At 37.1% G+C, this 15,778-nt stretch overlaps 1 pseudogene; it reads left to right on the top strand.

Moving 5' to 3' along the window:
• Positions 1 to 12,592: 12,592 nt before the first annotated feature.
• On the top strand, positions 12,593 to 13,851 carry LOC118551176 (elongation factor 1-alpha 1 pseudogene; annotated as a pseudogene).
• The last annotated feature ends 1,927 nt before the right edge of the window (positions 13,852 to 15,778 follow it).

Below are 15,778 nucleotides of genomic sequence, written 5' to 3'. Positions count from 1 at the left end.
GACATTCAATTGCATGCATTCATGTAAAACTGGATAAAATTGTTAGGTAATAAATGGACTTGTTCTACATTAGGCATTTAGGATTTGCCTTTTAATGGTAATTAGCATAAGCATGTAGTTTCAGAGTGTTCACTAGTGAATAGTTGTGTATTATTGAGAATTTGCAGAATGACAAATGACTTGGAAGGAAAAAGGAGAACAGCAGTTTACTGAATAAATAACAGAATTTGAAAAGTTATTTTCATTAAGCGCTAATGTGAATATTATCCCAATGCCTAAGTTTCATCAGCCCCATTTTTCACTTTTATATAGCCTTAACGATATTATATCTTATTCTTACAATAGGAAAGGACACTTAAAAAGCGGTGGTGCATGTAAGATGTTATCATCCCAACACATCGGCTTCTGGTGATGTTCGTGAATCTCCATTTTACTTTTTAAAGAGTTTACATTAGCTCCCATGCGATTGACATTCTATATTATAATATTTAAGATTCATCTTTCTCTTTACTGGCATCTACCTTCTAAATGAAATTTTTTTATAGGAGTTTTCATTAGCGGTTTTGTAAAATTATTATTTCTCAATTCTTTATCTCATTCTGTTTGCCATTTATAGTCATAGGAAGGCAGGAATGCTTTGAACCATGGCTTGCAATATATATCATTTATATAGCAAACTTATAACAAGAAGACTATAGCAAACAGAGTGGCAGCAAGAACATTAGTCAAACTGTGATATTTTTTACTTGGGCTTAATAAGACAGCTGCTGAACTATGTATACCGGGATCTTTAGGATTTTGTATGAGGCTTAAGCTAACCTCATGAGAACTGACTACATCTTACACAATTGATGATCTCTAAGAAAGTCACGTCACTTTATTTTTTTCTTTTAACGATTTTATTTATTTATTTGAGAGAGAGAGAGAGAGAGCATGAACAGGGAGAGGGGCAGAGGGAGAGGGAGAAGCCAACTCCACACTAAGTATGGAGCCCAATGCAGGGCTTGATCCCAGGACCCCAAGATCATGACCCGAACTGAAGGCAGACGCTTAACCGACTGAGCCACCCAGGTGCCCCGAAAGTCGCATCACTTTAGACACATTTGGTTTTAGTCAATATTATTTCTTTGTATCTCTGGACAAAGCCCCAAATGTGGAAACATTTCTAGTGTTTTAGAGGACATGTATACCAGGACGCCTGGGTGGCTCAGTCAGTTGGGCGTCTGCCTTCAGCTCAGGTCATGGTCCCTGGGGTCCTGGGATCGAGTCCCGCATCGGGCTCCTTGTTCAGCGGGGAGCCTACTTCTCCCTCTGCCTGCTTTGCGTGCTGCTGCTCCTGCTTGTCCTCTCTCTCTCTCTGACAAATAAATTAAAAAAAAAAAAAAAAGGACATGTATACCACTGTTGGCCACAAATGCTATACACCAATATCAGATAATAACAGAAGAAGGCCTTTAAAAAATGTATTTAAAACCAAGCCTACAAGATACTGATAGGGATTTCCATCAGTAAACTAGCTTTTGATTGCAAGACTTAGGTTCCTTAGAAGCCTGGTTTCTAAATGCCCACCCACAGACCCATTTGGTTTCACAGGGCTTCCATTAGTCTCTAGTAGAATAAATCATCTATGGGCAGCACAACACATTTATCATAGCATTAAATGTATCTTATTCGAAAGAAAGTTCTTCTACTCCAAATACATGTCTTTTAAACGTTTTCTGGTGTTAAAATGGTTTTGTATTATAAAATGTCAATAAAGATGGTATTTTTTTTTTATGATTTGTGTTTTTTAAGAACAGAAATTGGCACTCCTACATGCATCCTCCATTTTATATGAACTTGTACTTAACTCTAGAATCTGAAAGTTCGGAAGTTGCTTAGTGCAGGGAGCCTTTTGAGATCCTCTATTCCCTTTGTTCTTTACGGTGGTAGCCCCTTCCCTTCACAGGTTCAGGCCACAGAAACATCACCATGATCTACAGAATCTTTTTTTTTAAGATTATTTATTTATTTATTTGACAGAGAGAGAGAGACAGCGAGAGAGGGAACACAAGCAGGGGGAGTGGGAGAGGGAGAAGCAGACACCCGGCTGATCAGGGAGCCCGATGTGGGGCTCGATCCCAGGACCCCGGGATCATGACCTGAGCCGCAGGCAGACGCTTAACAACTGAGCCACCCAGGAGCCCCTGATCTACAGAATCTTGCAAATAGGAGAGACCCTGGCCCAAGCAACAAGTTGCTTCCTTCTAGGCATTACACCTGCAACTCTGCTACTAGCATGGGCCATCAGCAGGGAGCTTGTCATCCAGAGCAGCTGCCCAGTGCAAGAGATGACCTTGTCTAGAGAGCTCGAGAGAAGGAATCTACCTCTGTCCTTCAGGTAAGGACAAGGTTACCTTAACTCATTGCTTCACCGAATCCTCACATCCCATTTACGAAAAACACGTAACAGGATTCAGAAAGTTTTTGCGGTTTGTTTATGGTCTCATAGTGAGTGGCAGACTCAGAAATCACAAATCTCTGACTTTTCAGTTTCAAGTGACAGCTTTGCGGAAAAGAATCTTTGAGGGAAGATTTGGAAATTATCTGCTGAGGCATCCAAATTGCAAACAACTCAAGTAAATTTTATGGGGGTTGTGAGAACAAGGCACCTGAAAGCATAACTATAATTTGTGAAATATGGTCCTCATATATTATTTCATGAAATGATCCCAGTGTTTACCCATGCCCTGAAATGTTCTGCATTCATTTGCAACTTGTTATTCTGCTGGAGATAAACACATTCTAGTCTATCTACTTAGTTCCACACGGTTAAATGACTCGTTCAGTTCACAGTTATTTTTTAATTAAAGGAAATGCATGCTCCCCTCTGGCTCTGCTTCTCAACACTGAGAAAAGTCATGTCACAGAACCAAGGCAAGATTACCCCCCACAAACAAAAGCTTTTTGATAGCACATTTTCCTAAGGATATTGTGTTTGGTGGTTTTGTGGCTAATGGACCTGTGCTGGTTTTTCCAAGAGAGAAGGTGCAGATGATTTGTAAGTTTTCTCTGAATGACAGAGCAGTCAGGGAACACAGATGAATAGGGGTAGAGTATCTTAAAGCAGTCCCTCATCCTGTCCTGTAACCCCAGTGCAGAGCAAAGAGCTTGGTTTGAGCCCCACCTGTCAAAAGGCTTATACCTGAAGACTAATTTAGAACAAGATTTTGAGCTGTTCATTTACTTCCCACTGCTTTCTTTAACACTCTAAGTTTTCTTTTCTCTTGCGAAATATTCCAGATATTATTAATCTGTGGTTGTAAGGTCTAAGGACTGTTATTACACCGTTGGCCATTACACCTGAAATCCAAACAGGCCTTTATAGGCATCACTGCTGTTCTCAGCAAAACCAGTCTGTCTGGATTTTATCTCGGTTGCGGGTATCTGCAAAAAATCAGCCTTAAGAATAAATCCTTCTATTTAGATTTATAGCTTTGCCTGGTGCATTTCTTTTACTTCGCCTGCCCTAGGGGAACGCTTAATGAGCAGCAAGCACAATGTGGCTGCTGGGCCCTCCTGAGTTCGCCCTTCGGAGACCGGAAGTTTGACATTTTGTTTTGACTTTGAATCTGAAAGCCAGAAAGAGGGGAACCATGTAGGTGTTGTGGAAAATAGTGTGTGGGAAGTGGCTACCAGAGGGGCCAATGCCAGTCTCAGTTTGAATTAGTTTATTTCAACGAACAGACCTAGGACACAAGATGAATATGTTTGAATATCTGGAGAAATGAGAACCCGGAATGAAGAACTTTAAATACTGCTGGTTTGTGCAGACTGGTCTTTCTGGGGGAAAGGGGAAATGAGGTAGTTAAGAGGGAGTTGCTGACTGCTGCATAATTCTAAACCATTAAAATGCTCTATGGTGTCACTACTGCATCCCCAGAGGGTCCTGGGAGCCGGAGGGCCACGGAAGGACCAAGAGGAAAAAGTGCTGTATACTTGAGGAAATTGGGGGTTCCCCCCTGCCCTCACTTGGGAAGTGAATATTGTAATAAGACACTCTAAGCCATTTTGTGAGTCAGGTTCCGCTCTCCCAGTCTTGCCTTGCACAGATCCTTACACTGGATGATCCAGCTTAGCCTCAGCTGTCCCCATTCCTGGACCAGTCCTGAGAGAGGGAGGACATGCAGCAGAGACCCCCACAGTCCCTGTCCACTGGGATGTGCAATTGATTCGGACTCTTTGATGTTGACTTCCGTACTCTGTACTCTGTCCAGCTGTCCTGCCTGGTGCTCTAGCCTCTCCGGGAAAGGAGAGTCCTCTACCTCCCCGACCTGTTTGACTTGTGCCTTTGTGCCCTGACCTACTGCTGTTGACTAGGGGAGGGGGACCAAGAGAAGAATTTGTCTATCTACCTCCTCCCAACTAGTAGGGGTCCTATCCAATAGGAACAATCAATCTTTCACAATGGCATCCATCCCTGACACCAGTCTTGCCTTCCAAAGCTGGACATTACCTGGACCTATGAGAAACAGGATACCAAAGTGGCTAATAAGGTCACAGCAGAGGCTACCTGGGTTCCAATCCCCTGCTCCATCATCTACTAAAACTATGAATTAAGACAACTTATTCAACCTATCTGAATTTCAGTTTTCTTTCTTTCTTTCTTTCTTTCTTTCTTTTTTTAAAGATTTTTATTTATTTATTTGACAGAGAGAGACACAGTGAGAGAGGGAACACAAGCAGGGGGAGTGGGAGAGGGAGAAGCAGGCTTCCCACTGAGCAGGGAGCCCGATGCAGGGCTCAATCCCAGGACCCTGGCATCATGACCTGAGCCGAAGGCAGACGCTTAACGACTGAGCCACCCAGGCGCCCCCTGAATTTCAGTTTTCTTATCAGGAAAATGAAAATAATAATATACTTAGCTCTTGGAGTTGGTATGAAAATTAAATGAGAACATAGTAAATTCTTGGGGAGAATAAGCTACTCTTATGTTGATACCTAACTCTTCCCATGCTCAGTATGTCTGATCAAATACCCCATTTTGAATGTCTGTGATTATTTGGAGTGGCATACACCTAAGGAAGTACAGCAAGAATCATATTACTATCCTGCCCAGCTACCTCTTCAGGCGTACAAGGAGATTACTAGAGATAATAGTAATTTGGGGAAGAAACGCTTTAATTTTTTTTTATTTTTTAAAGTGATCTTTTAGAAAGTTTGAAATAACATTAGACACAAAAAGTAAAAAGATGCTACAAAGAAATACCAATATACCCTTTATCCAGAGGTCCTTTCAAGTTTTGCCAATTGTCCCGATCATGCCTTTTATTACAAGAGCACAATTCCAGGACCTCTTACTGTACCCAGGTGTCATGTCTCTCTAGGCTCCTTCAATCTGGAGCAATGTCTTAGTCACTCCATGACCTTCATGACCTTGACATTTCTGAAGTTTCTGAGCATTCTTTTTGTAGAGTTTTTCTCAATGTGGATTTGTCTAATGTTTCCTCCAGAAGTGAAGCACATTATGCATTTTTGGCAAGAATATTGCAGAAGGGCAGTGGTGGTTTCATTGTGTTCTATCAGGTGGCACATGATGCTAATTTGTCTCATTATCAATAGTGCTAATTTGATTACTTGATAAATATTATGTCTGCCAGGACTCTCCTGTGGAACATTACTTTGGAATTACTAAGCATTTTGTTTTGTGGAGATACTTTGGTTTCATGCAAATATCCCATTCTTCAGCTCACGTTCACCACTTGATGCAACATGTATTGAATTTATTATTGCTACAATGGGTAGAAAGTGGTGGTTTTCAAATTGCTATACTTTTCCTATATTTATTATTTGATATTCTATTGTAAAGAATAGTTGCTCTAATCTCTACTTATTTTTATTAGTTTGATGGTTTATAACCCATTGATATGATTATTTTGATGCTTAAATTTTCCCAGATATGGATAAGAGGAGCCCCTTCCAGTTAGATATGTATTCTAACCTGTTTTCTTCATTCTTTCAGGACTTCCTTTGTATTTGGCACAATGGGATGTTCCAAGCTCACTCTCTACTTTCCTTGACCCTGATTTGGATAAGCTACTTTTCCAAGAAGGTTTGGTTCTTTTAGTGGAGAATAGTATGTGGAAATCCGGGTCTGGATGTGAGGGAAGTTCACTGATACTGGGGCCTCAATGTTTGGCTTGTGCCTTATATTTACATTTTCTTTTCTTTTCTTTTTTTTAATTGACAGAGAGAGACACAATGAGAGAAGGACCACAAGCGGGGGCAGTGGGAGAGGGAGAAGCAGGCTTCTCGCTGAGCAGGGAGCCTGATGCGGGGCTCGATCCCAGGACCCCGGGATCATGACCTGAGCCAAAGGCAGACGCTTAAAGTCTGAGCCACCCAGGCATCCCATATTTACTTTTTCTATTAAATTCCCTATTCCATTCTACACTACAGGGTTTATGGTTCATTTGAATCTTCCTTTGTTCCATATTTGTATTCACTTCTTCATCAGTGAGAAACCAAGCTCCATCATCCTCAACATATTTGCTTATTTGCCCAGCCCCTTTCTATAGGCAATTTCCCAGCTTATGAAGCTCCCTACCCCCCAACGCTGATACTCCATTCTTGCACAGCTACCATTATAGGACCTACCTGATGTCAAGGAAAGAAAGAAGGGAGAGAAAGAAGAAATGAGCATTAACAGAATTGTCTGGAATTGGTCATGTTTTCAGTGGATGCTTATATTACTTAAAATATTCCTAAAATTACCATGAGGTTTTACTTTTGTTGATCCTTCTGCTCCTATGAAATTGCTGTGGTTTCATCTTTTGATTATTATTTGGTTCCTTTCACATTCTTTGACATGACCAGTTTCTCATCCACTGAAAATAATAATGGAAGGGATAGATAATCAGTATGGTCGTCATGCACACAAACCTTGGACCTTTCATTTTGCCAGGATTATATAGTACTATGATTGACAGCTCTAACAAAATCCCATGAGTGTGTGTGTGTGTGTGTGTGTGTGTGTGTGTGTGTGTGTGTGTGTCTGGGGAGGGAGGCAAGGAGTAGTTTGCCAAAGGAATGGTGAGGTTTATTTCCAAAAGAAGGAAGGAAAAAATGTGTATCCACTTTTCAATCTGCATCTCTCGTCTGATTCATTGTGATAGTCTCTAAACTCATCTCTTTACCTTTGATCTTCTCCAAGCTTAGCTTTTTTAGAGGAGACCATACATTGTTCTCCACCAACCTGACATCTCTTCTTTATCCTCTACCACTCTGGGTCCAATTTTGCCTGGTGGATATCTCCATTGTATCGTTAATAGCAATAATTTGAATTTTGTCATTATCAAGAAACTCGAGGTGCTCTGCAGCAGGAATCATTTGATTCATTTTTAATCCCAAGCCTGAAAGTACCTCGAATTTAGTAAGTGCTCAATAAACATTTGCTAAATGGATAAATTAATGGATATATGAGAACCTACCTAAGGAAGCGAGTGTTAGATATTGTCATCTCTTCCTTTACAAATGAGTTTCTACAGTGGATTATTTTGGAGAAAGTTTCAAGAGTCTGCATTTTTAACAAGTGATTCTCTTCAGGTCACACTTTAAGAAAAATTGAGATATGCTTCCATGATCCTGATTTCAAGTTTGAAAAGAGAATTTCATTCTCCAGTGCCACTCTTAGAGTAATTTTTTGATCATTACAGACATTAGGGTTATGTGTTTTATTTTATTTATTTTATTATTTTTTTAAGATTTTATTTATTTGATAGAAACAGCGAGAGAGGGAACACAAGCAGCGGGAGTGAGAGAGGGGGAAGCAGGCTTCCCGCTGAGCAGGGAGCCCGATGTGGGGCTCGATCCCAGGACCCTGAGATCATGTCCTGAGCCGAAGGCAGATGCTTAACGACTGAGCCACCCAGGCGCCCCTATGGTTATGTGTTTTAAAAGGAATTGAGATGCCACCCTAATTGTCTATTGACCTTTCAGGATGCAAATTAACACGGCATTATTTTTCTTCTACGGTATCATGTGTGCCACTTAAATATTTCTTTACATTCTTCCAAATAACTCTTTACTATCTATGCACTTAGCGGCTGAATCTAAAATGAAACTTCTTGCTTCTAAGAAATATGGACATACAGTTACTCTTGATTTATCAAATGCAATAGGCAAGCTTTTAGGATTACAAAATTGATGTATGAGCACAAATGCAATGGGCTCAAAAGTATTGACATCTAGAGAACATTTAAAGATAACCTGGTCTCACATACTATGCACAGGACTAGATAAGTGGCAAACAGGTTTTGTTATTATGGAATATTTTTCTTTTCCAAGTACTCAGACTCATCTTAATAGATTATATCATTTTCTGCATGGCTGGATTGCTTTGTATACTTTCTAACTGAATAATCCCATGAGGAAAACAAAGAATTATTCTCACTTATATCTACTTTTTGTTCAACACAAAACAGAGAGCTGTGAAAGTTATATATGAATTGCATGTTCTCTTTGTCCAATATCTACAGTGTTTGTGTTTTAAGAAAAATAATAAGAAAACGTTGGTCTGTTTATGTCTGTGATGTTTGCAGGTGTAAGCATGTCAACTGGTGAGAGAAGAATCTGTACTCTGTCCTGTGGGAGCATTAACTCTGGATAGAGAGTGGGAGTCTTCAGTGACAAGATTTCATCCTTGGTCAGATCAGTAGGCACTTGGCTTATTGCCACACTATTTAAAGAGGCTGAAGTAGGGAGATCAAAGACATGGCCAGACTCTGGCTTCTCACTGAATCAGTCACATCCTATTATCACATCTGATGCATACAGTTGTCTGCACCATTCACCTGTTGACCTTTGTATTTTGTCATTACATTTTATATCTTCTAGCTCATCTCATGTCTCCTCCTTTCCTTTGTACATGGAAGTTTACAACAGCGCCCCAGGGCCCTGAATAATTGGATCATATGCTCAAAGTATGATGCTTATTTGGCAAGAGGAGTTTGAATTGCACTCTTCCTATACTGATTTACAGAAAGGAAAGGAAGGACATTATCACAGATAAAATCTGTAAATTAATCTCTCTCTCTTTCCTTCCTATTTTAAGAGGAAACATGGGGAAGAACTTTAGACAAATATAGTCAGAGAAAGAATTTTTTAAAGTATATATCTCAATGGAAAAAGTGGAAATAAACCATTTATATGCCAGTAATCACTACTGTAAAAGTGACTAATACAGTATATCTATATCAGTTCCCAAACACTAACACAAAAATTTTACTACACCCACAATATTGGCAGATTTTTGAGTGTCAAGCAATGCTAATGAAAAGTGAAATTGAGAAATGAGCAGCTATTAATCAACAAAGGTTACTCTCTGCATGTTACATTCTCCTAAGGGCATCTCTGCATTAGTAGTTATGGTTTCAATGTCCAACTATTCCTGAAATTCTATGCCGGTGTACATAGATGTTTATCCTCAGTCATCAGTTTATTCAGTTGTCTGTTGTATACACGTGGTTACCGAGGGAGTGTGTTTAGTCAGTGCTCACCAAAGTAGCAGAATTTGGCTCCAATAGCAGTAATGTTCTCAAGAGAGGAATATGCTATTAAGATAGTTCATTAAGAGCAACATGGACCAAGTACTCTTTCATACTTGAATATACCTATTCAACCGTGACAAACCAGCAAGGCTAGTAGTCAATGAAGGAAAGAAAAAAAGCCTAGCCTATGTCAGTCTTAACTCTGCTGACTTGTTTTCTATAGATCATTCCTCAGAGGAATTAGCAATATAATTGCCACTTAATTACAGTGCTCTATCATAGATCAATTTTTCTTTCAGAGAATGATGCTGGGAAATGTGCCTAAGGAGTCTTATTTCTCTCTACATATCTAGAGAGTTTCTCTCTGCTATCTTAAAAAACATTTCACAGGAAAGATAGACTAAGGCTCTTTGACTGAATCAGAAAAGCCAGAGCTGTCAAAGCACCCTTAAATTTGATGTCTTTAGAAATGGGGACATTCGCAATATAACAGGACTGGGAGAAATTTATAGGAAGCTGCTCACCATGAAAAAGAGGGAGAGGAAATGCTTAATGAACCAGGAAAGAAAAGACAGGCATGTGTTCTTAGAATAAGGGAGGCAGTGAGTTTTTTGCTTCTTCTTACCTCAAATCCCAGATCATATTATTGCCCAGAAAGCATCAAAATCAATTAAGAGAACCCCCCTCATAGCAGAGTTGGGTAAGATTTCATTAATGAAAGGAAGTGTAGTTAAAGCCAGCCTCATCACTAACTTGCTCTGTAGTCTTGGGAGATTTCTTAATATCCTGGTATGTCAGGTTCCTCATCTGTAAAATGGGAATACTACTACTACATTCTTATGACAGGAAAGTTTGTTATAAAAATTTAAGAAAAGAATGTGCATAAAGCTTAGACTCTTAGTAAGACTCTTACTTTTTGGTTGATTGTTTTTTAGTAGAAATAAACATAAATTAACTTTTTAAAATTGAAATATATTTGACATGTAACATTAAGTACATTTAAGGTGTACATGTTAATTCAATACATTTATATATTTAATATGTTAATACATTATATATTTAATATTTATATATTCAATACATTTATATATTAATATGTTTAATATTTAATACATTGTTGCAATAGTTAGCGCCTCTATCACATTACATAATTATCATTTCTCATTTTAATGACCTCTTTTAATGTTTAGGCTTAGTGTTGTAACTAAGACTGTATTTCTGTCATAGTTTTGCTCCTCTTTAATGGTAATTTCTGCTAGTAGTTTGAGTTTTTCTATCAGTTCTCTCTCTAGTAATTTGTTTAAAAAATCAGAATTGTGAAAAAATTGAGAATTGATAACTTTGATTTTAATGTGACAATTTATCTTACAGAGCAAAACTATGTTTTTGTATCTGTGGGTAAAGAAAGGTAAAGAAATTAATATTTACTAAATGCTCTCAACATCTACTACATTTCCATATGGCAGATAGCAAAATTTCCATCCAGAGTGAAAAAAAAATTAGGCTCAGGGAGGTAAAATAGCATTTTTAATATATTAATAATTTTCTATGCTTTTCAGTTATAAGAACCTTTTTGAAGACATAAAAATATCACAGATCATTTCATAATAATAGTGAATAGCATTGCAATTGTTGAATAAGAAAATACATAGTGATAATAATTGAGTATAAATGTATAGTATATCAATCACAATTGTAACAAAATAAAAATTCAAGAAGTAAGTTGATATTTTTATATAACCTATAAATTATGATGTATACATTAGTCTACATCTAGACTTCTTGTAATAACTCTGTATGGACATAGGGCTTTTTAATCAACAGTTTTAGGAACCTCACACTACATTATTACATATATTATAATTATTAATTATTATAATCATTGATTATATAATTATATTATTGATTATGTAGTGATTATTGGTTATATATTATTGGTTATTATATCACTGGTTATTATGATCATTGACTATGTAACATGTTTCATAGCAGTTTTGAAGCATTTTTAGGGTCTTGGTTTTTTCACTATTTCACTTAGATTAAGTTTATTAAAAATATAATATTTATATAAATGAGATTTAATAAATATAAACTTTAATGGATGTCTTTCATTGCTATCAAAATAAATGTAGAGTATGTGTATTTTAGGGAATATTTTTGTGGGGCCTCACACTAATAAGAAAAACTTACTCTGATAATGCAGTGAGTGACAATTTCAGAACCAACATTAGTCAGAAAGTTTTTTGTATACAAATCTGCTTTATATTCTAGTCACGGTTACATTAGGAAATGATTAGTTGTCATCAACATTGATTTAAAACTCACCAGCTGATGAGTTCCCTTTGTTTGATCTGCTTTGAAGTTCTGAGAAGAACTAGAAATCTCATCCCCTCTGACTCTATCTTAGAAATCCCCCTTAATACAACACTTGAGGGGGACTGCCTCTGTCTATATGACCTAAAATGACCGACAATGATGACTTTCAGATACCACTTCTTTTTTTTTGAAGGAAGAAGACAAAAACACAATTATGGTAAAATACATAAAGACTGTAAAACTTCCCTTACTTTTGTTCTTTCCATTTGTATAATTTACGTAGATAGACTATAAGAAACAGAATATAATAAACTACTACTGTACCATACTTTCCTAAAAGCAGTTGACAAAATCCATATATTTAGAGAACGAAGCAATATTGTCTCATGAAAAATGACTATGCTGACATGCATGAAGCAGAGTAGGCTACTAAAACATTGTAAAATTTACTTAGTTAAAAACAAATTGTTTCTTTTTGTTATGAGTTTGCCACCAGAACACAGGTCTTATGAAAAACATCACTAAATTTAAGCCAAAATGGGAAAGGAAAAGATTCACATCATACTGCTATCATTGGACATGTAAATTCAAGCAAGTCTATTACTACCGGCCATCTGTTCTACAAATGTAGTTGGAATCAACAGAATAACCACCAACATTTTTGAGAATGAGTCTGCTAAAATGGGAAAGTCTCCTTTAGATATGCCTGGGCCTTGGAAAAACTTAAAGCTGAGTGTGAATATGGTATCACCCTGGGTATCTCCTTGTGGAAATTTGAGAGCAGTAAATATGTGGCCATCACTAAGGCTCCAAGACACAGAGACTTTATCAAAAATATGATCACAGGTACATCTCAGGCTGACAGTTTTGTTCTGATTGTTGCTGCTAGTATTTGTAAAATTGAAGCTGGTATCGCCAAGATTGTGTAGACCTATCAGCATGCCCTACTGGCTTACATGTTGGGTTTGAACCAACTAATTGTTGGTGTTAACCCAGTGGATTCTACTGAGCCACTCTATAGTTAGAAGAGAAATGAGGAAGCCGGCTTCTACATTAAGAAAATTTTCTATAAACTTAACACAGTAGCATTTGTGCCAACTTCTGGTTTGAATGGAGGAACATGCTGGAGCTAAGTGCTAAAATACCTTGGTTCAAGGGATGGAAATTCACTAGAAGGATGGAAGTCCCAGTGGAACCACACTGCTTGAAGCTCTGTATTATCTCCTAACACCAACTCATACAATTGACAAGTTCTTCATCTCTCCCTCCAGATTGTTTATAAAATTGGTGGTATTAGCATAGCTGCTGTGAGCTGAGTGGAGACTAGTGTCCTAAACCAGGCATAATGGAGCACCTCGCTGGCTCAGTTGGTGGAGCACGCAATCATGATCTCAGCCTCATGAGTTTGAGCCCCAGCATAGAATATACTTAATAAAAAATAAATAAACCAGGCATAACAACCATCTTTGCTCCAGTCAGCATTACAACTGAAATAAAGTCTGTTGAAATGCATTTTGAAAGTTTGTGTGAAACTCTGCCTGGGAACAGCATAGGCTTCAATGTCAAGAACATGTCTGTCAAAGATGCTTGTTGTGACAACGTGGCCGGTGATAGCAAAAATGACTTACTAATGAAAGAAGCTGGCTTCACTGTTCAGGTGATTATCCTGAAGCATTCAGGCCAGATTAGTGCTGGTTATCCACGTGAGCTGGAGTGTCACACTGCTCACATTGCTTGTAAGTTTGTCAAGCAGTGGAAGAAGATTGCTAGTTGCTCTGGTAAGAAGATGACAGTTGGCCCAAATTCTTGAAATCTAAGGGTGCTGCTATCGTTGAAATGGTTTCTGACAAAATTATGTGTGTTGAAAATTTCTATCATCCTCTGGGTAATTTTGCTGTTCATGATATGATGCAGACAGTTGTTGCAGGTGTCTTCGTGGCAGTGGACATCATATGCTGCTGGGTTTGGCAAAGTCACCAACTTGGCTCAGAAAACCCAGACTGGCTAAATGAATATTATCTAGAACATTGCACTCAGTCTTGATTGTTTGTGGAAGAACGTCTCAGAACTGTTTGTCTCACTTGCCATTTAAGTTTAATAGTGAAAGACTGATTAATGATATAAAGGCTATGTAAAACCTTCAGAAAGAAAGGGATGTTTTCCAGACCATTTTTGAGGTAGTTTTAAGTTGTGAGATTTTAAAATCAGTACTTTTAAAATAGAAACATCTTGACCAAAATCTGCCAGAGAATTTTGACACCCATTAAATGAAGTTTGATAAACCTGTATCTTCTTTTTGGTCAATACCAAAGCTCCCCATAGAATTTCTTAGGCAAAAGACTTAAGGAAAAAAAGTTGCCCATGATCTATTTCAGGTGTTCCATTTGCCAAAACTTGATGAATTTGATATTTCAGAGTTCACTGATTAGTCTCAGGGCAGTGATTAAAGTGCTTTTTCTAAAAATAAAAAGGTATTTTTTCTTCACCTACATCTCTTAAGTTGATTTAGATACTAAGTGACAAGTTACGGGAGGGATCTGTCATTTTCAATATTTCATATTTCTTAGAATAAGAATAGATAAGCTAAGAGTAAGTTGTAATGTTATATGTTACCTTATAAGAGGGCCAAAATTCTGCAATAAGTAAAAGCCATGTGTGTTACATAGAGAATTTAATTTTATGTATTCTATCAATATTTAGTTAAGTAGTTGGTATAATCTCTTACACTTCATTTCCCAGTTCTTAAATGCATTCTCACATTTACAAATAATGCAGTAGAGTTTGTCAAAACAAGAGTCTAAATTATAAGGTTAAGTATTTTGGAGTGGCCTGGTTTTAAGAATTAATCGTGTCCAGTTTCTTTGGAAAATAAAGATACTGAAAGTTGAAAAATAAAAACCATTTCAGAGTGCTTTTTCTTGTAAGGGTGGAATAGCTTGTTGCATATCAATACCTTCACCAAAAACAAATAGAAAAGCAGAAAAAAAAAAATCTGTTTGATACCATTGAAGACTTATCAAGGCAACTAAGGCTTCAACAGTTAGGATCCTGGAATAAAGAAACAAAAATTGGGCTAAACCCCACATTACAACCATTCTAAATTTTTACTACCATGAAAATACTTTTAAGGCATTTTTAAGCTCTTGAAGGTACAGAGGCTAAAAAGATAAGCAGAATGTGGTAATAAGAAATTAGCAAGCTGAAGAGAGATTTCAGCAATTGTGTGGGACCATGAAAACAAAACTTACATTTTAGGGCCAGTGAAGAGCATTCTGACTTCCAGTTTGAGTCTGAAAGGTATACACTCTAAGGATAAAATCCAATCAAAAATAGACTAACCTTCATAAAAGAGTGAAATCCAGCTTTGAATCCCTGTAATCTGTCCCTATTTTAATAGCTTTCCTGAAAGCAAAATTACATTCTCTATGAAAAAATGATAATGTTAGTAAGGGCCTCAAATTATATTTGCAATTTTATATACAAATTATCTAGAATTCAATAAAAAAAAAAGATCAAGTATGCCACAGGAATAACTGACCAAAAAACAAAAACAAAGAAAATCCCAAAACACAAGAGGAAAAAACAGACAATAAGAGCAGATCCATAAATGATTATAAGTATTGGAGTTATCAGCTCTGAACATTAATATAATTGATTTATATATTCAATAAAACAGATGACAAGATTAAGAAATTCAGTAGAAAACTAGAGTGTATGAAAATATTCTAATGGAAAACAAAATTAAAAAATATGGCAAATGACATAATAATTTTTTTAAAAAGGGTAAGCATTTAACAGTAAATTAGATGCAGCAGAATTAAGAAATATGAACCAAAAATCAAGTGACTAGAAAATATACAGATTAAAACATGGCAAAAAAAAAAAGAGATGAAAATATAGAAAATATCTTAAGCAATCTATAGGCAAGAAAGAAA

This window comes from Halichoerus grypus, chromosome 9 (genome assembly GCF_964656455.1).
Source record: "Halichoerus grypus chromosome 9, mHalGry1.hap1.1, whole genome shotgun sequence".
NCBI lineage: Eukaryota > Metazoa > Chordata > Mammalia > Carnivora > Phocidae > Halichoerus > Halichoerus grypus.
Note: the sequence above shows the minus strand (reverse complement) of the source record. Positions and strands in the feature narration are given on the sequence as shown.